This window comes from Scyliorhinus canicula, chromosome 2 (assembly GCF_902713615.1).
Source record: "Scyliorhinus canicula chromosome 2, sScyCan1.1, whole genome shotgun sequence".
NCBI classification, from domain to species: Eukaryota; Metazoa; Chordata; class Chondrichthyes; order Carcharhiniformes; family Scyliorhinidae; genus Scyliorhinus; species Scyliorhinus canicula.
This window is the reverse complement of record NC_052147.1, coordinates 9471702-9497254: the sequence shown is the minus strand read 5'-3', so window position 1 is coordinate 9497254 and position 25553 is coordinate 9471702.

Sequence of the window (25553 nt, the reverse complement as noted above, 5' to 3'; positions counted from 1 at the left end):
AGGAATTAATTGTGGTGCGGGACCCTCCTGTATCCCAGAGAAATTCAATGGGCTGTCCCCGTATTTTCGCTGCAACGACCGGTCGGCCGGACCTATCCCAAGGGTGTCCCAGACCCAAGTTGGGGAGCCCGAACACCGTCAGTCTGTTCCGTTCATGTCTGTCTGGTCTGAACGGACACTTACATTACGAATAGGTTTTGTCCTATTTCTATTCAGAGTGCCTGTCTGCTGGGCTCTCTGTGGCTTTTGTGGGGCATTGCACTCTTGTGCAAAGTGACCTAATTGTCCTCAGTTGTAACACTTCTGTGGGGGGCTGTTTCTACCTTTGTTTACCCATGCGGGGTTCTGGTGCGCTCTAACTGCCTGGATATCTGTCTCTGCCTGTTCTTCCTCGGGTTTTCTGAACGCGGGTTTATTGTGAACAGATTGCTCCCAAGCGCGGCACAACCTTTTTTAAACCCACTTTTTGTTGTGCGCTTCTTCTGAGGGGTCATAGTTAGTACAAGCTCTTTGTCCTGCCTCTGTGACATGGGAGATAAGGGTGCGGGTCCATTTGGCCATGTTGTCTGTGGACAAATGGGCGTGGTCTAAGTTTCTGAAAACGGCTGTAAAATGGATCCACAGGTGTCCAGCAAATGCTGTGGGGTGTTCAGTTTTCTTCTGCCTGCACTTATTCAGGCCTTCTATGGGGTCACCTTGATTGTAACCGATCGCATCTAGGATTACCGTGTGCATTTCTGCAAGGGTGCCTCCTCCTACGTTCTGTGGGTCGGGAAGGGCTGCTACAACAGACGGGTCTATACTTAAAACTGTGAGCTTCACTTGCTCTCGCTCATCCAGGCCGTACATGGTCGCCTGCTGCTTCACTCTAGCAAAGAATTGGTGGGGGTCTGAGGTGGGGAGGAACGGTGTGATCATGTCGCACGCGTCCCATAATTGGGTCCCGGTTAAGGGGGTCGTGTACAGGAATTGCGCTTCTCCGTCTGATGTGGCTGTGTGGTGGGTGGTGACTGGATTCATGGGTGCCTGATCTATCTGCTCTGTGGGGGGTTGGGGTGCTTTTCTCTTTTGGGGCTTTCCTTGCGCACATGTGCCTTGTACGTATCTATGCGCGGTTTCATTTAGTTCTTGCCAATCAGGGCCATCTTCTTCATCTAACTGGGATCCAAAGGTGCTTTGAAACCCATTCTGGACTGAAAGCAGAGACAGCAGTTCTGCAATCTGCTTCCGGCATTTTGCATGATCTACTGAGCTTTGTCTCTGCTCCGTGGTGGCAGCATGGAGTGCTCTTAATGCTGCTTTTAAATCGCTGCACTGCCTTTGCAATTACTCTACCTGTTTCTCTGTCTCTTCTCTTACCAGGGCTGCACGTTGTGTGTCCTGATAGGCCTTATCGTATTGGGCTTGGAAGCTGCTCAGATGCGCCAGACAAGACTCTTGGCCTCATCCACCTCTCCGTCCTTTGCTGCTAACTTCCTTCCTAATTCTACATTCTCTCTCTCGATCTCGCTAACATCAACCTTGCTCATTCGATTCCTCTCATCCATCTCTTTGCGGAGCGTCCGAACGACCTCCTCTGTGCCTCGCAATTGTGCCAGACAGGACACGATTGCCATCGGCTTGCGAGCTTTTCCTAAGCTCTTCTTATGAATTTCGCTCAGGTTCTCCCACCAAGTATGTCCTATACTCCCGGGACCTGTTTCCTCATTTGAACAAAAGTCACTCCAAAGGGGCCATCCCTTCCCTTTGAGGTACTTCATTATCTCTTCTTCCCAAACGGGACACTGTCCTACTCTGCTGCTGGTCGCTGCGAACACGAATTCTTGAGGGTTCATGAGGCGTTCCATTGCCTTCATTGCCATTTTTTCGTTTCTGTGCCCTCTTTTAAAATTTGGAACAAGGGGTAATAAGGCGGTGCTGTAAACACGGGTACAGCTTTCGCTAGTTTCCGGAATACAAACTCCCAACAGTTTTTCGCAACAAAATCTCTCAGTTTTACCTTATCGCCCTGTTAGTACGCATGCATTAACACACTTCCTTATATCCCTGTTAGTTACGCATGCATTAACACACTTCCGAATTCTGGAGGATTGATCAGAACTGCTTGAGCACTGTTCCCAATTGGATTCTAATTTCAAATTTCTGGGTTCTCTCGGAGTGGGGGGGGGGGGGGGGGCACTTCTAAGTCGAGTCCCGTCAGAGGTCGCCACTAAATGTTGCTAATTGTGCTTTTACACTTAATTTGCTCTGTTTAATCACCTTCCTCTAGAGTCGCCAGGTATCTTTATGATACCACCACGAGGTTCAAGTTCAAGTGCTGATCAATAACCCAATACACCAGTTAGTAAGGTTCAAATCAAAACACATTTATTATATACACAGTCAATCGCTACTCATGTATAAAATACTACTCACTAGACTATTTCTAACACTAGAAGGCCAATACTTAGCTTTGGAAATGGCCCACCAGGTCAGGGGAACAAATGGCCTTTCGTTCACTTCTGAGTCTGCAGGCTTCCAGCTGGTATGGGCTAAGGGTTAGGAGCGCCTATCTCGTAGCGTGCGTTGACTGGACACTTACTTGGTTGGTGCAGGTGCTAGGCAAGTCTCTCTGAGTTGAGAGTCACGGTCGAGTTCTTTGAGAGCTGCCAAGAAGATCGAACTGAACTTGGGGACTCTAATTTATATTCCACAGGGGCTTCGCGCCCTTTTGGGCGGACCCCGTACCTGGTTCCAATTAATTGGACCATGTTCCAATCAATTGATTTGATTTCCCCAATACTGGGGCTGTTCCCTGATCGCTGGGAGGTTCCTATATGTCCGTTGCCTTGGCTCCCGCTGGCGCCGAGGAGTCTGGCTTGGCCTCGATTATCTTAACTGTTTCCAATTGTTTCCGGGGATCGCTCATCAATATGTAGATGGTTGTTAGTTTCAGTGCTGTCTGGGTTTCTGCAAGTTCTAATATACAGGAGATTTTGGTACCTGCTTGTTTTCCTGCGTTTGGCCATTTCTCCCTGCATTCTTAGCGGATCTCCATTTTAAAGTTGGGAAGTGGCCAATCCAGGTGGCTACAGACCGCAGTGGTGAGCCTGGTGCACGACGTTGGCACCAATAGTGAAGGTGTCCAAGGCGTGGCGCAGTCGGTGACGGCCATGGAAGGCACGTTGAGGATCACTGTGGGCAACGGGGGCGGAGAAGAGAGGGCTGGAGTGGGGGGGGAGGTGAGTAAGTCGGCACCATCGGGAGAGTGGGGCATTGTTGGACACCTGTGAAACATTTAAAACCCTTCACAAACAGTATGACGCCTCTGTCATTTTCGTCCGCAATGTGGGCCGAACTTCGAACCATTGGCCCATCTCTCCATGCCCCCCCCCCCCCCCCCCCCCCGTGACAAAGATGATTGATGTGGTGGATGTTGTTTGCATGGACTTCAGTAAAGCCTTTGACAAGGTGCCTCATGGCAGACTGGGACAAAAGGTGACGTCACACGGGATCAGAGGTGAGGTGGTGAGTTGGATACAGAACTGGCTCGGTCACAGAAGGCAAAGGGTGGCAGTAGCAGGGTGTTTTTCTGAATGGAAGGCTGTGACGAGCGGTGTTCCACAGGGATCAGTGCTGGGGCCTTTGTTGTTTGTAGTACACATAAACAATTTGGAGGAGAATGTAGCTGGTCTGATTAGTAAGTTCGCGGATGACACCAAGCCACCACTGAGGGTACAGGACAGGGTGGTCTCTGGCACCTGGGTGGGGGAGGGGAAGGTGTCGGATATCTACCAGGAACTACAGGAGGCGGAGGAAACCCCGGTGGAGGAGCTCAAGGGCAAGTGGGAGGAGGAGCTAGGTGAGGAGTTGGAAGCGGGTCTGTGGGCAGAGGCCCTGGGCAGGGTTAATTCCTCTTCATCATGTGCCAGGCTCAGTCTAATTCAATTTAAGGTGGCCCACTGGGCACACATGACGGCAGCGAGAATCAGCAAGTTTTTTGGGGTAGAAGGGCAAGGGCAGCCCTGCAAACCATGTCCACATGTTTTGGGCATGCCCAGAGCTTAGAGAGTTCTGGCAGGGGTTTGCGAGGGCAACGTCCAGGGTGCTTAACACACGGGTGGTGCCGAGTCCGGAGGTAGAGATCTTTGGAGTGTCGGAAGACCCGGGAGTTCAGGGGCCGAAAGAGGCCGACGTCCTGGCCTTTGCTTCCCTAGTAACCCGGAGACGTATCTTATTAATGTGGAGGGACTCGAAGCCCCCGAGTGTAGAGACTTGGGTTACCGACATGGCTGGGTTTCTCAGCCTCGAGAAAATAAAGTTTGCCTTAAGAGGGTCTACGCTAGGGTTCTCTCAGAGATGGCAGCCGTTCGTCGACTTTCTCGGGGAAAATTAAAATGTCAGCAACAGCAGCAATCCGTGGGGGTGGGGGGGGGGGGGGGGGGGGGGGATGCTTCATTGGGATGGTGTGGGAAGACTGGGTCTATTTTATGTCTATTTTATTGTTATTGTATATTCTCTTCTTGCACTATGTTAATGTTCACTCTAGTTTGTTTTATTACTGTTACTACTGGGGCCTCACGGTAGCATGGTGGTTAGCATCAATGCTTCACAGCTCCAGGGTCCCAGGTTCGATTCCTGGCTGGGTCACTGTCTGTGTGGAGTCTGCACGTCCTCCCCGTGTGTGCGTGGGTTTCCTCCGGGTGCTCCGGTTTCCTCCCACAGTCCAAAGATGTGCGGGTTAGGTGGATTGGCCATGCTAAATTGCCCGTAGTGTAAGGTTAATGGGGGGATTGTTGGGTTACGGGTATACGGGTTACGTGGGTTAAGTGGGGTGAGCATTGCTCGGCACAACATCGAGGGCCGAAGGGCCTGTAATGTTCTATGTACTGTTTTATTATGAAAAATTCTGCAAAACTTTAATAAAAATACTTTTTAAAAAAATGTCACCTAGACCGACCGACTGCTGGTCCCCTCCCCGTGGTACTCACCCACCCTCCAGCCATGGACATGTCCCCGGAGCTGTGTCCCATCCTCTGGGTGTTCGGATGTTGGCTGTTGCGAGTGTGGTGTTACCTCCCGTAATGTTCAGGCACAGTGTCCAGGCATCAATGTGTAATTGGGATGTTAGGCAATGACTCCCACATGCTACATGGCCCACCCACCCACGGGAATCCACTTGGGTTGTGTGAAGTGCTCACTTGACCATGATAGCCAATTCAGCAATAGCCTTCAGCCGCACGGCCGGAGGCCTCAGCAGTCAATGGGGGCTACTGTGGTCAGTGGGGCAGACGGGCAGGGTCATGGGTTGCCGCCGTAACCAGTACCCAAGACCCAGGGGTTGGCATGGTGGAGCTGTTCTTTCCAGGTGCGAAATTAAACATTTGATATTGCGTTAATAACAGAGTTTTGTTTTAGAAATACCGAAGTCCTATTTTTTCACGCAGTCACTCCTGGAGCGAATCATTCTTTCCGCAAAGATTGGGGTTTTGGTCCGGTGTCAACCACTGTTGGGGTCGGGTCTGGAATCGTAATATTCCTAATCAGGATGATGTGTGACTTGGTGGGGAACTTCCAAGTGGCGGTGTTGCCATGCATCCGCTACCTTTGTCCTTCTCGGTGGTGGAGATTGCAGGTTTGGAAGCATCCTTGGCGAGTTGCTGCAATCACCTTGTAGATGCTATTGTGTCAGGGTGGATATATGTTACACTCGTCTGTTACTGTGTCAGGGTGGATATATGTTACACCCGTCTGTAACTGTGTCAGGGACAGGGTGGATATATGTTACACACGTCTGTTACTGTGTCAGGGTGGATATATGTTACACACGTCTGTTACTGTGTCAGGATGGATATATGTTACACACGTCTGTTACTGTGTCAGGGTGGATATATGTTACACACGTCTGTTACTGTGTCAGGGTGGATATATGTTACACCCGTCTGTTACTGTGTCAGGGTGGATATATGTTACACACGTCTGTTACTGTGTCAGGGTGGATATATGTTACACACGTCTGTTACTGTGTCAGGGTGGATATATGTTACACACGTCTGTTACTGTGTCAGGGTGGATATATGTTACACACGTCTGTTACTGTGTCAGGGTGGATATATGTTACACACGTCTGTTACTGTGTCAGGGAGGATATATGTTACACACGTCTGTTACTGTGTCAGGGTGGATATATGTTACACACGTCTGTTACTGTGTCAGGGAGGATATATGTTACACACGTCTGTTACTGTGTCAGGGAGGATATAGGTTACACACGTCTGTTGTTGTGTCAGGGAGGATATATGTTACACACGTCTGTTACTGTGTCAGGGTGGATATATGTTACACACGTCTGTTACTGTGTCAGGGAGGATATATGTTACACACGTCTGTTACTGTGTCAGGGAGGATATATATTACACACGTCTGTTACTGTGTCAGGGAGGATATAGGTTACACACGTCTGTTGTTGTGTCAGGGAGGATATATGTTACACACGTCTGTTACTGTGTCAGGGTGGATATATGTTACACACGTCTGTTACTGTGTCAGGGAGGATATATGTTACACATGTCTGTTACTGTGTCAGGGTGGATATATGTTACACACGTCTGTTACTGTGTCAGGATGGATATATGTTACACACGTCTGTACTGTGTCAGGGAGGATATATGTTACACACGTCTGTTACTGTGTCAGGGAGGCTATAGGTTACACACGTCTGTTGTTGTGTCAGGGAGGATATATGTTACACACGTCTGTTACTGTGTCAGGGTGCATATATGTTACACGTCTGTTATTGTGTCGGAGGATATATGTTACACACGTCTGTTACTGTGTTAGGGTGAATATATGTTACACACGTCTGTTACTGTGTCAGGGTGGGTATATGTTAAACATGTCTGTTACTGTGTCAGGGAGGATATATGTTACACACGTCTGTTACTGTGTCAGGGAGGATATATGTTACACATGTCTGTTACTGTGTCAGGGTGGATATATGTTACACACGTCTGTTACTGTGTCAGGGTGGGTATATGTTAAACATGTCTGTTACTGTGTCAGGGTGGATATATGTTACACACGTCTGTTACTGTGTCAGGGAGGATATATGTTACACACGTCTGTTACTGTGTCAGGGTGGATATATGTTACACACGTCTGTTACTGTGTCAGAATGGATATATGTTGCACACGTCTGTTGCTGTGTCAGGATGGATATATGTTACACACGTCTGTTACTGTGTCAGGGTGGATATATGTTACACATGTCTGTTGCTGTGTCAGGGTGGATATATGTTACACTCGCTTGCTACTGTGTCAGGGTGGATATATGTTACACCCGTTTGTTACTGTGTCAGGGTGGGTAGAGTGAATGTTTACCATTGTGGATGGCGTGTTGATCAAGTTTATATTATTTCAATAAAGTATGGTAGGTTATAATATTTCAGTATATTGTATTAGGTTATAATATTTCAGTATAGCAGGTTATAATGTTTGGTTGAATTGGATGTAATTTGTCACAAGTGAAGACGGCAACTGACAATCATTTCACATCGAATCCCATTAAATCCCATTGAATCACATTGAATCCCATTAAATCACATTGAATCCCATTGAATCACATTGAATCCCACTGAATCACGTCGAATCACATTGAATCACGTTGAATCACGTCAAATCCCATCGAATCATGTTGAATCACGTCAAATCCCAACGAATCATATCGAATCATATTGATTCACATTGAATCTCGTTGAATCACGTTGAATCACATTGAATCACGTCAAATATCATCGAATCACATCGAATCATGTTGAATCACGTCAAATCCCAACGAATCATATTGAATCACATCGATTCACATTGAATCACATTGAATCACGTCGAATCATGTCAAATCTCGTTGAATCACGTCGAATCATGTCGAATCACGTTGAATCACAGTATATTTAATTTCATATTGGATGCTTATAGGAAAAAAAAGTATGCATTTCTATAGTGCTTTTCATGACCCATGGACATCTCAAAATGCTTCCCAGCCAATAAAGGACATTTTAATGTGTATTGACTGTTGTAATGGTAAATACACACACCACTCAATATTGCACAGCAAGCTCCCGCAAACAGTAATGTGATCGTGTAGCGTTGATTGATATTAACCAGGACTCAGGGGGTGGGTGGGGGGTAATTTCCCTGCCCTTCTTCAAAGTAGCACCATGGGACCTTTTAGATCTACCCAAGCAGGCATCAGTTTTTGAGCATCGTGTCTGAGAATACTGAGGGACTGCTGCGTGGTTGGACACGCCCTCAGTACTACCCGAGGGGGGGGGGGGGGGTCTTCAAGCCAAAACATTGTGATTGAGAGGTAAAGGTGCTATTAACGGAGCCACAACTGACATACGTGACCTCCGAGAGATTATGTGTGTTGAAATTAAATGCAGCGCATTTCAATTCCAGCTTATTGCACGAGGAGAAACAGGTTGTCGTTAATTAAATTGTTTTGCAAAGTTTAAGTGTTTCAATTTATTGTAATCAAATGGTAATTCAGAAATTACTAAGACAATTTATCATATTTAGTAAAGGATGCTCAAATTTTGAATGAAGCCAGAACGTCTTTTAAAAAAAAATAATTTTTATTGAAATTTTTTGAAAATTATATATCAACAGAACAATAATAACAATAATAAGCACCCCCCGGCACCCGTAACAACGCATATAACAAACCCCCCCACACCCCCCAAACCCAATAAACAACAAAATAAATTAACAATAAGCAAATTAACTTAAACCCTATCCCCCTAAACCCCCCCCCCCCCCCCCCGGGTTTCTGCTGCTGACCTAGTTCCTTATCGTTGAGCCAGAAAGTCGAGGAAAGGCTGCCACCTCCTAAAGAACCCTTGTACCGAGCGCCTCAGGGCGAATTTGACCCTCTCCAGCCGAATGAATCCCGCCATGTCATTAATCCAGGTCTCCATGCTCGGAGGTCTCGCATCTTTCCACTGCAGCAAGATCCTCCGCCGGGCTACTAGGGACGCAAAGGCCAAAACATCGGCCTCTTTTGCCCCCTGCACTCCCGGCTCCACCCCAACCCCAAATATCGCGAGTCCCCAGCCTGGCTTGACCCTGGATCCTACGACTCTCTACACCGTCCTCGCCACCCCCTTCCAGAACTCCTCCAGTGCCGGGCATGCCCAGAACATATGGGCATGGTTCGCTGGACTCCCCGAACACCTGACACACCTGTCTTTGCCCCCAAAGAACCAACTCATCCTAGACCCGGACATGCGGGCCCGGTGCAGCACCTTGAACTGGATGAGACTAAGCCTCGCACATGAAGAGGAGGAGTTCACCCTCTCCAGGGCGTCCGCCCATGTCCCCTCCTCAATCTGCTCCCCCAGCTCCACCTCCCACTTAGCCTTCAGCTCCTCTTCCGACGCCTCCCCCACCTCCTGCATCACCTGGTAGATGTCAGACACCTTCCCATCCCCGACCCACACCCCCGAAAGCACCCTATCCCTTACCCCCCGCGGGGGCAACGAAGGGAACCCCTCCACCTGCCGCCTACCAAACGCCTTGACCTGAAGGTACCTGAACATATTCCCCAGGGGGAGCTCAAACTTCTCCTCCAGTTCACCCAGGCTCGCACACCTCCCGTCAATGAACAGGTCTCCCAACTTCCTAATGCCCGGCCTGTGCCACCCCAGGAACCCGCCATCCATATTCCCTGGGACAAACCGATGGTTCCCCCGCAGCGGGGCCTCCACCGAGCCCCCCACTTCCCCTCTGTGTCGCCTCCACTGCCCCCAAATTTTGAGGGTAGCCGCCACCACCGGGCTCGTAGTGTACCTCGTTGGAGGGAGTGGCAGCGGCGCCGTTACCAGTGCCTTCAGGCTCGTGCCTCCACAGGACGCCATCTCCATCCGTTTCCATGCTGCCCCCTCCCCATCCATTACCCACTTGCGTACCATCGAGACGTTAGCCGCCCAATAGTACCCAGAGAGGTTGGGCAGCGCCAGCCCCCCTCTATCCCTGCCCCGCTCCAAAAAGCCCCTCCTTACCCTCGGAGTCCCGTGCGCCCAAACAAATCCCAGAATGCTGCTGTTCACCCTCCTAAAAAAGGCCCTCGGAACGAAAATGGTGAGGCACTGGAACAAAAACAAAAACCTCGGGAGTACCGTCATTTTAACGGACTGTACTCTACCCGCCAACGACAACGGCAGCATGTCCCACCTTTTAAATTCCTCCTCCATCTGCTCCACCAACCTTGTAAAATTAAGCTTGTGCAGAGTCCCCCAGCTCCTAGCCACCTGAACCCCCAGGTACCTAAAACTCCTCACTGCCCTCTTTAGCGGGAGCCTACCAATCCCCTCCTCCTGATCTCCCGGGTGTACAACAAACAGCTCACTCTTGCCCAGGTTCAATTTATAGCCTGAGAAACTCCCAAACTCAGCAAGAATCTCCATCACCTCCGGCATTCCCCCCACCGGGTCTGCTACAGACAGCAGCAAGTCGTCTGCATACAGCGACACTCGGTGCTCCTCCCCACCTCGCACCAAACGCCTCCACCTCCCCGACTCCCTGAGAGCCATGGCAAGAGGCTCAATTGCCAGCGCAAAAATCAAGGGGGACAGGGGGCACCCCTGCCTCGTCCCACAATGGAGCCTGAAGTACTCGGACCTCCTCCCATTTGTCGCTACACTTGCCATCGGGGCCTCGTACAGCAACCTCACCCATTTAATAAACCCCACCCCAAACCCGAACCTCTCCAACACCTCCCACAAGTACCCCCACTCAACCCTGTCAAAGGCCTTCTCCGCATCCAATGCCACCACAATCTCTGCCTCTCCTTCTGCTGCCGGCATCATTATCACATTTAGCAACCTTTGCACGTTAGTGTTCAGCTGCCTCCCCTTCACAAAACCCGTCTGATCTTCATGTACCACCCCCGGCACCCAGTCCTCTATTCTAGTGGCCAAGATCTTCGCCAGCAACTTGGCATCCACATTCAGCAGTGAAATTGGCCTGTATGATCCGCACTGCAAGGGGTCCTTATCACGCTTCAGGATCAGGGAAATCAGCGCCCGAGACATCGTCGGGGCCAGAACACCCCCCTCCCATGCCTCGTTAAAGGTCCTAACCAACAGGGGGCCCAACAGATCTGCGTATTTCTTATAAAATTCAACCGGGAACCCATCCGGTCCCGGCGCCTTCCCCGACTGCATGTGGCCAATCCCACTGACCAGCTCCTCCGAACTCGATCAGCGCCCCCAGTCCCTCCACCTGCTCCTCCTGCACCCTTGGAAATCGCAGCCTGTCCAAAAAGCTCCCCATTCCCCCTTCTACCACCGGCGGCTCCGACCGGTACAGTTCCCTGTAGAAGTCCCTAAAGACCTCATTGACCTCTGCCCCCTGCCGCACCACATTCCCACCCCTATCCTTCACTCCACCAATCTCCCTAGCCGCGTCCCGCTTACGAAGCTGATGCGCCAGCATCCTGCTCGCATTCTCTCCATACATATGGACCGCTCCCTGCGCCTTCCTCCACTGTGTCTCCGCCTTTCTGGTGGTCAATAAATCAAACTTGGCCTGCAAGCTACGCCGCTCCCTCAGCAATCCCTCCTCCGGGGCCTCCACGTACCTTCTATCTACACTCAACATCTCCCCCACCAGTCTCTCCCTCTCGCTCCTCTCCCCCCTCTCCCTATGGGCTTGGATGGAGATCAGCTCCCCCCTAATCACTGTCTTCAGAGCCTCCCACACCATCCCCACCTGGACCTCCCCAGTATCATTGACCTCGAGGTACCTCTCGATACATCCCTGGACGCTCCTGCACACCTCCTCATCAGCCAACAACCCCACGTCCAGATGCCAAAGCGGGTGCTGATCCCGCACCTCCCCCATCTCCAGGTCCACCCAATGTGGAGCATGGTCCAAAATCGCAATAGCTGAATACTCGGCCTCCTCCACCCTCGGGACCAGTCCCCTACTCAGAACAAAGAAATCAATGCAGGAATAAACCCTGTGCACATGGGAGAAAAAAAAGAGTACTCCCGAGCCCTCGGCCTCCCAAACCTCCAGGGATCCACTCCTCCCATCTGGTCCATAAGCCCCCTCAACACCTTGGCCGTCGCCGGCCTCCTGCCTGTCCTTGAACTAGAACGATCCAGTAGGGGATCCAGCACCGTAATGAAGTACCCCCCCCCCCCCCCCCCATGATCAAGACCTCCAGGCCAGGAATGTGGCCCAACATACGCCTCATGAAACCAGCATCATCCCAATTTGGGGCGTACACATTTACCAACACCACCCTCTCCCCCTGCAGCTTACCGCTCACCATCACATATCTGCCGCCACTATCAACCACCACCTCAGACGCCTCAAACGCCACCCTCTTCCCCACCAGGATCGCCACCCCCCCCGGTTCTTCAAGTCGAGCCCTGAATGGAAAAGCTGCCCCACCCACCCCTTCCTCAGACGGACCTGGTCCGCCACCTTCAGGTGGGTCTCCTGGAGCATGGCCACATCCGCCTTAGGCCCCTTCAGATGCGAAAACACCCGGGCCCGCTTAACCGGCCCATTCAACCCCCTTACGTTCCACGTAATCAGCTGGATCAGGGGGCACCCCGCCCCCCTCCCCCGTCGTCTAGCCATAGCCCATCGACTGCTCGCCCCTGGCCAGCACCCATTCGGCCCGTTTCCCACGGCGATAGAACCTCACCCCGACCCCCCCCCCCCCCCCCCCCCAACCCGACCCACACCAACTCCTCTCTGGCCAATCCAGCAGCAACCCGGTACCCCCCCCCCCCCCCCCCCCCCCCCCCCCCCCCAGGCTAGGACCCCCTCCTAGCCGCGATGCTCCCTCCATAGGAGGATGAACTGCATTGAGTGTGTTTGTTGCGGATTTACACCACACCCTCCCAGTTAGTAGGGCCTGGGTTAGATTTAGGTGCAAAGTACAGGGTTTGAATGCACCATTCAATCTGATTTTTTAATTCATCACACAACAAGGGCAAGAACCAGCATTTATTGTCCATCCCTAGTTGCCCTCGAGAAGGTGAGGTGGTGGTGAGCTGCCTTCTTGAACCACTGCAGTCCATGTGGTGTAGGTACACCCACGGTGCAGTTAGGGAGGGACTTCCAGGATTTTGACCCAGCAACAGTGAAGGAACGGCCGATAGATTTCCCAGTCAGGGTGGTTTGAAGGGGAACATGCAGGTGGTGGTGCCCCATGTATCTGCTGTCCTTGTCCTTCTAGATGGTCGCAGGTTTGGGAGGTGCTGTTGGAGGAGCCTCGGCGAATGGCTGCAGTGAATCTTGTACATGGCGCACACAGCTGCCACGGTGCAGAGGGCGTGGATTCTGAAGTTGGTGGATGGGGTCTCAATCAAACGGACTGGCTTGTCCTCCACTTGAACTTTCCCTAAAGTAAAGAATCCAGTCGCCGAAGAGATTGTAAAGTTTCACGTCCATATTGTTCATCCATTTCACTCATTGCGGAGCTCCAGATGCAGTGAAGTCTGTGGCATCAGGTGGAAACAAGGACATGAAGATAGAAACACGAAAGGCCATTTAGTCCCTTGAGTCATTGCGCCATTCAACGAGACCATGACTGCTCTGTATCACAACTGTCTTTCGGATACATTAAAACATATGCATCAAACACATACATCATACATTAAAACTTTCGGTCAACACAAAATCTTATCAATCTCAGTTTTAAAATTAACAATTGACCTGTAGCATCAATTGCCGTTTACTTGAAAAAGGGCTGGAATTCTCCATGGTTTCCCGGATATGTGCGGTGGCTCCAATGGGAATTCTCATTGGCAGCCGCAGGATCAGAGAATCCTGTCGCCAACAACCGGCGATCTGCCTCCGCCGCCAAGACGGGAGGCTGGGGAATCCCACCCCTAATTTCACCCGAATCACCCCTGAAAGGTCTGCCTCTAAATTTTAGACTGTGTCCCCCAATTCTAGAATCCTGGACCAACAGAAATAGACTCTCTCGTCTCGCCACCCGATCTATTCCCCTTCATATCTTGAATAGTCACCTGGTCGTACCGAACGTGACTATCGCTGAAAAGTATTTCCTCTTACAATCATCGGGACAAATACAAGAATAGCAAATACTTCTTTAAAACTTTATTTTATTGTAAAATTTTTCCAATTCAGGGGCAATTTTAGCGTGGCCCATCCACCTACCCTGCGCACCGTTTTGGCCTTGATACTTACTTGCACCAGAGTGAGATATTTCAATGAACCGGCAGAGTACAGAAGCTAAGCATCGTCTTTGTGATCTTTAATTAGTTGATTTCAATTTGCAATTGGAAATGTGATGCCAAAAATAGCGATTGAGACGTGTTTTCACTTCGTATTTGCATCAGTTCAGTACAATTGCCAGTGTGAATGTCTGGAGTTCTCAGTATCACTTCAAGGATGGATGGGTCCTTCGCTGACATTTAACACAGAATTCACAGTAACAGGCCCTTCAGCCCAGTCTGACTATGTTGGTATTTATACTCCACGCAAGCTTCCTCCCATTTTACCTCCGCTCACCCTATCAGTGCATCCCAAAGGAGCTGCTGGGAATTATTTGACGTGAAATCTTCTTCATGGTGCTGGCTCTTGTGGTGTTTAAGGTTCCAAATTATGGGATATTCTCCATCGCCCCCAAAAAACATTGTGGAATTGTTCATGCCAGGTATAACTTTAAGGTATAACTTTATCTGGACAAAATTGCTTCCTTCCAATTACTTCACCTCAGTATTTGGCAGGAGCACTCTGATAAACTCAAGCTAGCTTTGAATTGTTCGAATTGCTACTCAGGATAAAGCAGAATGCAAAACGTTCTTTCAGAAAATGGGAGTCCATTGACATTTCTGCCCAGATATGACCAAGATTGGGCCAGATTTTGCGGCGTGCCATGAGCCGGAGATGATCTTCCAGTCCACCGCTGTCAATGTGTCACTCCGATTGGTCGTACCCTCTGCTACTGGGGATCCCATGACTGGGGTGGGTGGGAGGGGAGGGGGGGGGGGTCACCATCAACAGGGCAGGAAGGTCCCGCTGGCGAGCGGGAAGGCCTGGAGAATGTAGCCATTGGTTGCCAGTGGCGGCTCAAGAAGCAGCAACATTTAAAATTCTCACCTTGTTTTTACATCTCTCCGTTTACCACGCCAATCCGTCCATCGCCATGCCTCTCCGTATCTATGTAATCTCCGTCAGCCCCACAACCATCTGTGCTCCTGTCATTTCAGCCTCTTGCACATCCCCAATTAATGTGTTTCATTCTTTCACGATGTGGAGATGCCGGCGTTGGATTGGGGTTAGCACAGTAAGACATTTGTTTGAAACTCTGTTGTACTTTAACCTGGTGTTGTGTGGTGAATGAGATTCACACTATTATAAGTTACCAATGTCACTCTGTTCCCATTGTATATAAGTACCGATATTGTAAGTACAGTTGCACTACTTGACCTCCAGGGGGAGTAGCTCTGGGAGTACTCGAGAGTTTGTACTGGACTTCCCCCTTGGCTCCGCCCAGAACCCCTCCCCCTGCAGCTGCTGTATAAAGATCCGTGCCACAGAGCCAGCCGGCCAGTTCATCGAAAGTTCAACGGCGAACAGGCTGGCTCTGTTGTAAGCATATTAAAACCGCTATTCTAATCCTACAAGCACATGTCCATAGAATTGATGGTTCCATCATGTTGTAAGACTTCTTACTCATTCTCTCACGGAAGTGGGTATGGTGGGCTGGGCCAGCATTTGTTGTAATCAAATATTGGGCGCACACGTTGCGAGGTGCAGAGAACTAATTCCAGTTTCTTCCACAAAGGACATTAGAAAGAACAGTGAGGTGAACACTGGTTTATTCATGGTGATAAGAATCTACATACGGCAGTAAATATAAACGTGGAGTAAGTCCCGTTGGGACAACTGACATGCCGATCCCTGTCCGGGCCGGTTTTTATACTAAGTTCTCATGAGCCCCAGCTGGACAGGCCTCCGCCCACTTGCGGGAACATAGAACAGTACAGCACAGAACAGGCCCTTCGGCCCTCGATGTTGTGCCGAGCAATGATCACCCTACTCAAACCCACGTATCCACCCTATACCCGTAACCCAACAACCCCCCCCCCCACTTAACCTTACTTTTTTTTTTAGGACACTAAGGGCAATTTAGCATGGCCAATCCACCTAACCTGCACATCTTTGGACTGTGGGAGGAAACCGGAGCACCCGGAGGAAACCCACGCACACACGGGGAGGACGTGCAGACTCCGCACAGACAGTGACCCAGCCGGGAATCGAACCTGGGACCCTGGAGCTGTGAAGCATTTATGCTAACCACCATGCTACCGTGCTGCCCACTAAGCTCAGGGAAGCTCAGATTCCACGAATCCCACGGGGAGATCAATCCCCATGAGCCTCGTGGGGGGGTTATTACGGATAGGTTAAACCTGGAATTCTCTTCAATTGGAGTTTCCAAGACTTGGGAATGATTGATTTCTAACACAGGTCAATGGGGTGGAGGTCAGCCTTGATCTAGTTTTAAATATATATATATTTAAAGATTTTGATATTTTAACATTTTAAACACAACGTAACAAAGAAAGAACAACACAAACACCTAACCCCCCCCCCCCCCCAGTAACCCCGACCAAACCCCCGACTCCCCCCCCCCCCCCCCCCCCTCACTTAACAGCTGACGGTGACCAGCTCCTTGCAATATAGCCCAAACAAACCCATCTCCTGTGGAGCCCCTCACTCAATCACCCCCCCCCCCCCCCCCTCATTGCAAATTTCACCCTTTCCAAATACAAGAACTCAATTAGACCCCCCAGACACACCGATGCTGGTTGGAGCAACTGACCTCCACCCCAACAGGACCCGCCTGCGAGCGATCAGCGGGTTGAAGGCTAAAACATCCGTATGTACTAAGGCTAAAACATATGTACGTGATTGGCCGGACCTCTCCCACACCGCTCACAAATATCCTCCGCGCCTTCCAACAGCCGGCTCATCCTCAACTTTGCCAGCTGTGCTCTGTGTACTACCTGTAGCTCTATCAACCCCAGTCTCGCACACGAGGTTGAGGCATTCATCCTCCGCAGCACCTCACATTACAACCCCTCCGCCAGATTAATCTTGAGGGGCTGAATGGCCTCCTCCTGTTTTTAATGTTAATAATTCCTGTGCAGTGGGTTACAATGTGTTTGGAGGGGGGGGGGGTGAAATCAGCCCGGTTTCCAAGGACTGAGCACCATGGAAATCCTTAAGAACCCAGGAAGGCCATTGGACTGATCGAGCAACCTCTTTTCACTGAGCATGCACAATGAACTCATCATAAGCAAACTCCTCTGTAAATACTTCTTGATCCCAAATTCAATCAAGGGAAACACCCTCAGTCCTCCCCTCTGTCTCTTGACCATCTAACACCTGACCTTCTGACCTCTTCACCCCATCGACTCCGACACTCCCAACAGCTCAGGAATCCTCACATTCCACGTGGCCTCTGTTTATTTTTCTTTTCCTGTCTTTTGGTTGTTGGGTAGCACCTTGACAAGCCTGTGCTGAAAGCTGCTTTTGACACTGTTGCCGGGAGATGAGCGAACCGATAGATATGACAGTCCCTCAAATTTGGCTTTGAATTCTGCTTCGATTTGATTTGTTTTCCACTCAGATCAGTTTCAAGGTGACAGAGCTATCAATCTGCCAGTCCTTTCTCGGTTAGCTCTCGGTTAGCTCAGTTGGCTGGGTGTGGTAGTATGACATGGGGTATTACGGTACCTGGGAGTGTGAGCTGCCATTCGTGCAGAGGACCCGCTGCCCATTGGCCCAGGTATGTCATGTGCCTCTCAGCCAATTGGCTGAGAGGTAGGTAGCTCCGCCTACGAGGCGAGGTATAAGAACCCGTGTTCCCCGGCAGTCTGCCATTCTTCTGTACGTCTGCTGCCGGGTCCACTTCTTGTGTATTAAAGCCTATCGTTCGGACTTTATCTATGTTTCGTGTCCATTGATTGTGCATCACTGGGCAAATGGTTTGCGACGCCGAGTGACGCCAACAGTGTGGGTTCAATTCCCATGCCAGCTGAGATCAACCTTGCCCCTTGCCTGTAGTGTGGCGGCTCAGGTTAAATCGCCACCAGGCAGCTCTCAAAGGGGGAGCAGCCTCTGGGACTGTGGCAATATTTACCTTTTCACCTTCAGGCCTGGCGAGGTTTTGAGTCCATGGCTCCACTCCTGGTGCTGATCTTGTGTGAGTTCCTCAAAGCTTTCCTTTTGTCATTATCCTCTTTGCCTCAGGAGTCAGAATTGGTTGTGATCCATTCCCCTCGACACACCTCCTACCACAGAAAGTTGGCAATAGCAGACAGAAAAGGCAAAATGATCCGGGCTCTAGTGTTCTTCCAATTGTTGTCTTAGTATAAAATACGTCATAAGCAAATGAGGGCAGAACCGCCAATGTTCCATGTTTTTCTTTCGCTCGGGTGGGGTTATAGTTGACTGGTCGTAGTATTACTTTTTAAAATAAATTTAGAGCACCCAATTCATTTTTTCCAATTAAGGGGCAATTTAGCGTGGCCGATCCATCTAGCCTGCACATCTTTGGGTTGTGGGGGTGAAACCCACGCACACACGGGGAGAATGTGCAAACTCCACACGGACAGTGACCCGCAGCCGGGATCGAACCTGGGACTTCGGCGCAGGTTGTACGTAGTATTATTGATGCATTGAATCACCAGCATCCTTTGCTGTGTTACAGAGTGTTGATCAAACTGGTTCTCTGGAGATTCCCTTGTGTTTTATTATCTGATAACTAAATTAGCTGTTTAATCAGAGTGATTAGTCCTGATATGTAATTTGCCATGTGGCGAGCTGTATTCATTCATAATTCAGACGATCCTCCTGCCCCTTTTAATTGCCTTCCGATATTACTGGCCATCGTCTAACTTGGATTATCATTGAGGTGCCAATGTTTAGGGAATCTGTATTCCATATTCATTATCCAATCCAAGATTTGTTTTTTTTCTGGAATTCAGGCATGATTTGTCCCACAAACCTCTGATAGAGTCTGGGAATTCATTCCCAATCATTGTTCAGTTTCCTCTTCAATCATTCCAGCATTCCCAGACTCTTTCCCCCCGCCCCTTCCCCCACCCGACCGTGCTTTGTTCCAACTCCCATCGTCTTCCCCACTAATCATCCATTCCCAGCCGACTTGCTGACGGCTATGCTGATGGTGGGCAGCACGGTAGCACAATGGTTAGCATTGTTGCTTCACAGTTCCAGGGTCCCAGGTTCGATTCCCGGCTTGGGTCACTGTCTGAGTGGGTGCTCCGGTTTCCTCCCACAGTCCATCAGTCCACAGAGGATTAGTCCAGACCTGATGGGCCGAATGATCTCCTTCTGCATTGAAGGGATTCTACGGATCTTAATGGGGAGGCTTGGGCTTGACAGGGTAGATGCTCAGAAGATGTTTCCCTTCAGGAGAGAGTGTAGAAATAGGGGTGAAATATAAATAGGAGTGTATAAAACTGAGATGAGGAGGAATTTCTTCCCTCAGACGGTCGTTTCTTTCCCCCAGCGAGTGGCAGAGGCTGGGTCATTGAAGGCAGAGCTCGACAAGGTTGTCGCTTGTTATGGGGGGCAGGCAGCGAAGTGGCGCTAAGGCGACAATTTGATCAGCCATGATTTTATCCGGCAGCAGGCCTGAGGGACTAAATGGCCTATGGCTGCCCTTATCTCTTGTGTTCTTACAATCATCTACCTTGATTGATTTGACCTTTGTGATGTGAAACCCTGTCCTCTTACAGTAGAAAGAGTCTTAATAAGTTGGTTGATGTCCTATACTTCTATTTTATTTGAAGATCTGGAACTCCCACAATTTCCTCCAGATTTAAATGCGTAGTTTGTTCACTGATGTACCATCGATTGTACGCGAGGCGAGTGATTTACCAAAGTCTGGCTTTAATTGACTAGAACACAGCTCTGCGATCGTCTACAGTGGAGAGGGACGATCGTCAGGCGTCTGAGCATTTATACCTCGTTAATAGAGGCGTGGTTAACTCAGCCTCTCGGCCAATCGGTCGAGAGGCACCTGGCCGACCAGGGCCAATGGTAAGCCGACGTTCTGGCCCAATGGCAGACGAGTATGCAGATCATATCACCACATTCACCCCTTACGGAGAAGGAAGGCGGGGGAGGGGGGGGAGGGGGAGAACTGGTGATATGAGTAGCCGTCGGGAGAATAATTTTCTCTCCGTACCCTTATCGAATTTGGGGGCTTCCCACTGGCTCAGACATAACGATATTTACAAAAAGAAAGTCCATGGGGCTGTAGAACTCTAGAAAGATTCGATCAGTCTTTTGGTGGTCCTTGACGTCCTGGCCGAGCGCCGCAGTGGAGGAGTTGTCGTCGGATCGGCTGATGGTCCTGCTGATGTCCTGGAGTCCGGGAGCGATAGACTTCGAGTAGTCTCCGTCACCTGAGCTGGCCGCGGAGACGCCATGGATGAGGGATGGGGAAGCTGAGTGGGGTGCTGGGGTGAAAAAGGGGAGGGGGGGTCTGTGGTGGGGGGGGGGGGCCGCACGCCGGCGGGTGCCAGGTCCCGGAGGGAGACCGTGTCCTGCCGACCGTCGGGGTACTCCACATACGCGTACTGCGGGTTAACGTGGAGTAACTAGACATGCTCCACCAACGGGTCGGACTTGTGCACCCGCACATGCTTCCGGAGCAAGATGGGCCCGGGGGTGACCAGCCACATCGGGAGAGGGGATCCGGAGGACGACTTACTGGGGAAAACAAGAAGACGCTCATGAGGTGCCTGATTAGTTGCAGTACAGAGGAGTGAGCGGATAGAGTGCAGTGCATTGGGGATCACCTCTTGCCATCGGGAAATAGGGAGATTTCTGGACCGGAGGGCCAGTAGTATGGTCTTCCAGATGGTACCATTCTCCCGCTCGACCTGTCCGTTACCCCGAGGGTTATAGCTGGTCGTCCTGCTAGAGGCGATGCCCCTGTCGAGCAGGAATTGACGCAGCTCGTCGCTCATAAATGAGGACCCCCGATCGCTGTGTATGTACGCGGGGTAGCCGAACAGTGAGAAGATGGAGAGTAGGGCCTTAATGACGGTTGATGTGGTCATGTCGGGACAGGGAATGGCGAAGGGGAATCGGGAGTGTTCGTCGATAACCGCCAGGAAGTAAATGTTGCAGTTGTTAGAGGGAAGGGGCCCCTTGAAGTCAATGCTAAGACGTTCGAAGGGGCGGGATGCTTTGATCAGGTGTGCGCGCTCGGGGCGGTAGAAGTGCGGTTTGCACTCGGCGCAGATGTGGCAGTCACGGGTTACTGACCTGACTTCCTCGATGGAGTAGGGCAGGTTGCGGGCCTTAATGAAGTGGTGTAGGCGGGTCACCCCTGGATGGCAGAGGTCTGCGTGGAGGGAGCGGAGGCGGTCTATCTGCGCGCTGGCGCAGGTACCGCGGGACAGGGCATCAGGAGGTTCATTGAGCTTCCCAGGACGATACAAGATATCATAGTTGTACGTGGACAACTTGATCCGCCACCGTAAAATCTTGTCATTTTTGATCTTGCCCCTTTGTGCATTATCAAACATGAAGGCTACTGAAATAGTGCCTCCAATGTCGCACGGCTTCGACTATGGCCTGGGCTTCCTTTTCCACAGAGGGGTGGCGGAGTTCGGAAGCCTGGAGAGTTCTGGAGAAGAAGGCCACGGGTCTGCCCGCTTGGTTCAGGGTGGCCGCCAGAGCTACTTCTGATGCGTCACTCTCGACCTGGAAGGGGAGGGCCTCGTCGATGGCGCGCATCGTGGCCTTTGCGATGTCCGCTTTGATGCGGCTAAAGGCCTGGCAGGCCTCCGTCGACGGCGGGAAGGTCGTGGTTTGCATGAGGGGACGGGCCTTGTCCGCGTAGTTGGGAACCCATTGGGCGTAGTATGCGGAAAAACCCCAGGCAGCGTTTGAGGGATTTGGGGGTATTGGGGAGAGGGAGTTCCATCAGGGGGTGCATGCGTTCGGGGTCGGGGCCTATCACTCCGTTACGCACTACGTAGCCGAGGATGGCTAGGTGGTCGGTGCTAAACACGCATTTATCCTTATTGTACGTGAGGTTAAGGAGTTTTGCGGTTTGGAGGAATTTCTGGAGGTTGGCGTCATGGTCCTGCTGGTCGTGGCCGCAGATGGTGACATTATCAAGATACGGGAAGGTAGCCTGTAATCCGTACTTGTCGACCATTCGGTCCATCTCCCGTTGGAAGACCGAGACCCCATTTGTGACACCAAATGGAACCCTAAGGAAGTTGTAGAGGCGCCTGTCAGCCTCGAACGCGGTGTACAGTCGGTCACTCGCGCGGATGTGGAGCTGGTGGTAAGCGGACTTAAGGTCCACAGTTGAGAAGACCTTGTATGTCGCGATCTCGTTTACCATGGTAGAAATACGGGGAAGAGGATACGCGTCCAGTTGCGTAAACCGATTGATGGTTTGGCTATAATCGATGGCCATCCGGTTTTTCTCCCCCGTCCGGACCACCAGCACTTGGGCTCGCCAGGGACTGTTGCTGGCCTCGATGACCCCTTCCGTCAGCAACCTCTGGACCTCGGACCTGATGAAGGATCGGTCCTGGGCGCTGTACCGTCTGCTCCGTGTGGCGACGGGTTTGCAATCGGGGGTGAGGTTAGCAAACAGGGAGGGAGGGTCCACTTTGAGGGACGCGAGGCTGCAGACAGTGAGGGGGGGTATAGGGCCGCCGAATTGAAAGGTCAAGCTCTGCAGGTTGCACTGGAAGTCCAGTCCTAGGAGTGCCGGTGCGCAAAGGTCAGGGAGGACAAGGAATTTATCATTTTTAAAAACCTTCCCTTGGACCGTGAGGTCCGCGATGCAGCACCCGGTGATGTGGACGGAGTGCGAACCTGAGGTTAAACCGATTTTGCGTGTTGCGGGATGGACAGGGAGCGCGCAGCGTCTTACTGTGGCAGGGTGAACGAAGCTTTCCGTGCTCCCGGAGTCCAGCAGGCAGTCCGTCTCGTGGCCGTTGAGGTGGATCAGCGTAGTCGTTTTGGCGAGCGTGCGTGGATGAGACTGGTCGAGTTGAACGGCCGCGAGCCGAGGAGAAAATCCGTCGTCGCCATCCGAGTCGATGCTGGAGGGACCTTGCGTGGCAGACCTGGAAGTCGGTGGCCAGGATCCATATGTGAAGTGAACGGCTGCGAGCCGTGGAGAAAATCCGTCGTCGCTGTCCGATTCGATGCTGGAGGGACCTTGTGTGGCAGACCTGGAAGTCGGTGGCCAGGATCCACATGTGAGGTCGGCACCCCAAGATGGCGGCGCCCAGGAAGCCCTCGTGGCCGCTGGTGGCAGAGCTAGCGTTGACGGCGCTGCGAGCTGATGAGGTGAGGCGCGCAGGCCGGCTCCAGGAGGCGAGCCGGGTGCATCAGCTGTGGGGACGCGCAGGCCGGCTCCAGGACGCCGGTTAGGTGCAGCAGCTGCGGGAGGAGGTAAGGCGCGCAGGCCGGGTGCGGGGGCCCGGGGGCGGGGGGAGCAGAGTCGCGCTGCGGGCAGGCAGGGACCGGGAGGGCCCGGAGAGGCGAGCCGGTCGGGCGCCGGGGCCCGGGGGCGGGGGGGGAGAAACGTGCGGGGCAGGCTGGCAGAGGCCTGGAGGGGCCGGGGAGGTGCGCTTGTCGGCCCGCGGGGCGCGAGTCGGGAGCGGCTGGGGCGGCCCTGGGGGAGAGAGAGAGGCACACAGGCCGTTCGCAGAGGCCTGGGGGAGGGGGGGAGAGTGCTGTGCAGCTTCCAGAAGCGCTGCAGCCAGCGTTTTGGCCTGGCAGACCATGGAGTAGTGGCCCTTCTTCCCGCAGCTCTTACAGAGGGCGGAGCGGGCTGGGCAGCGCGAGCGAGGGTGTTTAGCGTACCCGCAAAAGTAGCAGCGGGGCCCCGCGGATTTATCGGGGCGCCCCGCGGCACAAGCCTGAGGGAGGCCGGGAGCGGCGGTTGGCGGGTGGGAAGCGTGCCAGGAGGCGGCCTGGCCAGGGTCATAGGTGCGAGCGCTTAGATCTGCGACCTCCAGGGAGGCGGAGAGAGTCAGCGTCTCCGTTAAACTGAGTTCGTCTCTTTCCAGCATCCGCTGGCGGATCACGGGAGACAGCATTCCAGCCACGTAAGCGTCTCTGATGAGTAGCTCCATGTGCTCTGTAGCGGACACCGCTACACAGGCGCAACCTCTCCCCAGGGCATAGAGGGCCCGGGCGTATTGTTCTAGAGACTCACCGGCGACCTGCTTTCTGGTGGCCAGCAGATGTCGAGCGAATACCCTGTTGATCGGTTTGATGAATTGTCCTTTTAGCTTTTGTATAGAGTCATCATAATCCGTTTCCTCTTTGATTATTGCGTAAGCGTCAATACTCACGCTGGAGTGGAGGACGTGCAGCTTCTGTGCCCCGGTGGTTGTAGATGCTAGGAACCCTTCGAGGCAAGTCAGCCAGAGTTGGAAAAGTTCTGCAGAGTTCGGAGTTTGCGGGCTGATGCGGAGGCATTCGGGCTTGATGCGGAACTCCATCTTCAAAGTCGTGGTCAATTAAATTGATGTACCATCGATTGTACGCGAGGCGAGTGATTTACCAAAGTCTGGCTTTAATTGACTAGAACACAGCTCTGCGATCGTCTACAGTGGAAAGGGACGATCGTCAGGCGTCTGAGCATTTATACCTCGTTAATAGAGGCGTGGTTAACTCAGCCTCTCGGCCAATTGGTCGAGAGGCACATGACCGACCAGGGCCAATGGTAAGCCGACGTTCTAGCCCAATGGCAGACGAGTATGCAGATCATATCACCACATTCACCTAATTTTACAGACACCCGGTTTATGGCCCAATTTATTGGTCGGAATCTTGGACTATCCTTCACTCACTTAGGATTGTGCATCACGTGGGGCATTTGCCCTCTTAATTCCGGTTCAGACGAGAATACAAGGTTGGTGGGTTTGACTTCGGAGCAACGTGGATACTTCTGTTCAAAGCCCATTCAGGGGCCGCCAATGGTGTATCTGTAAAATCACAGCTACTTCGGCCAGTATTTTAATCAAAAGTTTTATCCAGTTGTCTTCATTGTCGACGCAAACAAGTGTAAAATTCAGTCAAATTTATTTAACCAACGACAAAATCAGTCGCCTTTAAATTATCCCAAAATATTACTAAACGGCCCCAAGATTCTTAATATAACCTCTGCTGTGCCGCGGGTCCGATTCTCTGAGTCGCATTTCCTCAGGGTCTAGCAAGCTGCTTCCTTCTGTCTCTGCTGCATGGTATCTTCGCTGCTGGGAGGTCCGGGAGTGTGATTCTTATAGCCTCCCCCTGCCTTTCCGGAATGTTCTCCGGCCCCCAGCCAATGAGGTTGCAGGGTGGGAGTGGCACCATCCAATGGAGTTACTAATGGCTACCCAGCAGAACATCGGGGGTCCGTTTCCTGGTGGATTGTTTGAATGTAACATACAATCGATTCACAAATAGAGCCGATTGTCTCTTGATGGGGCAGGTCCAGACATGTCCTGGCAGCCTGT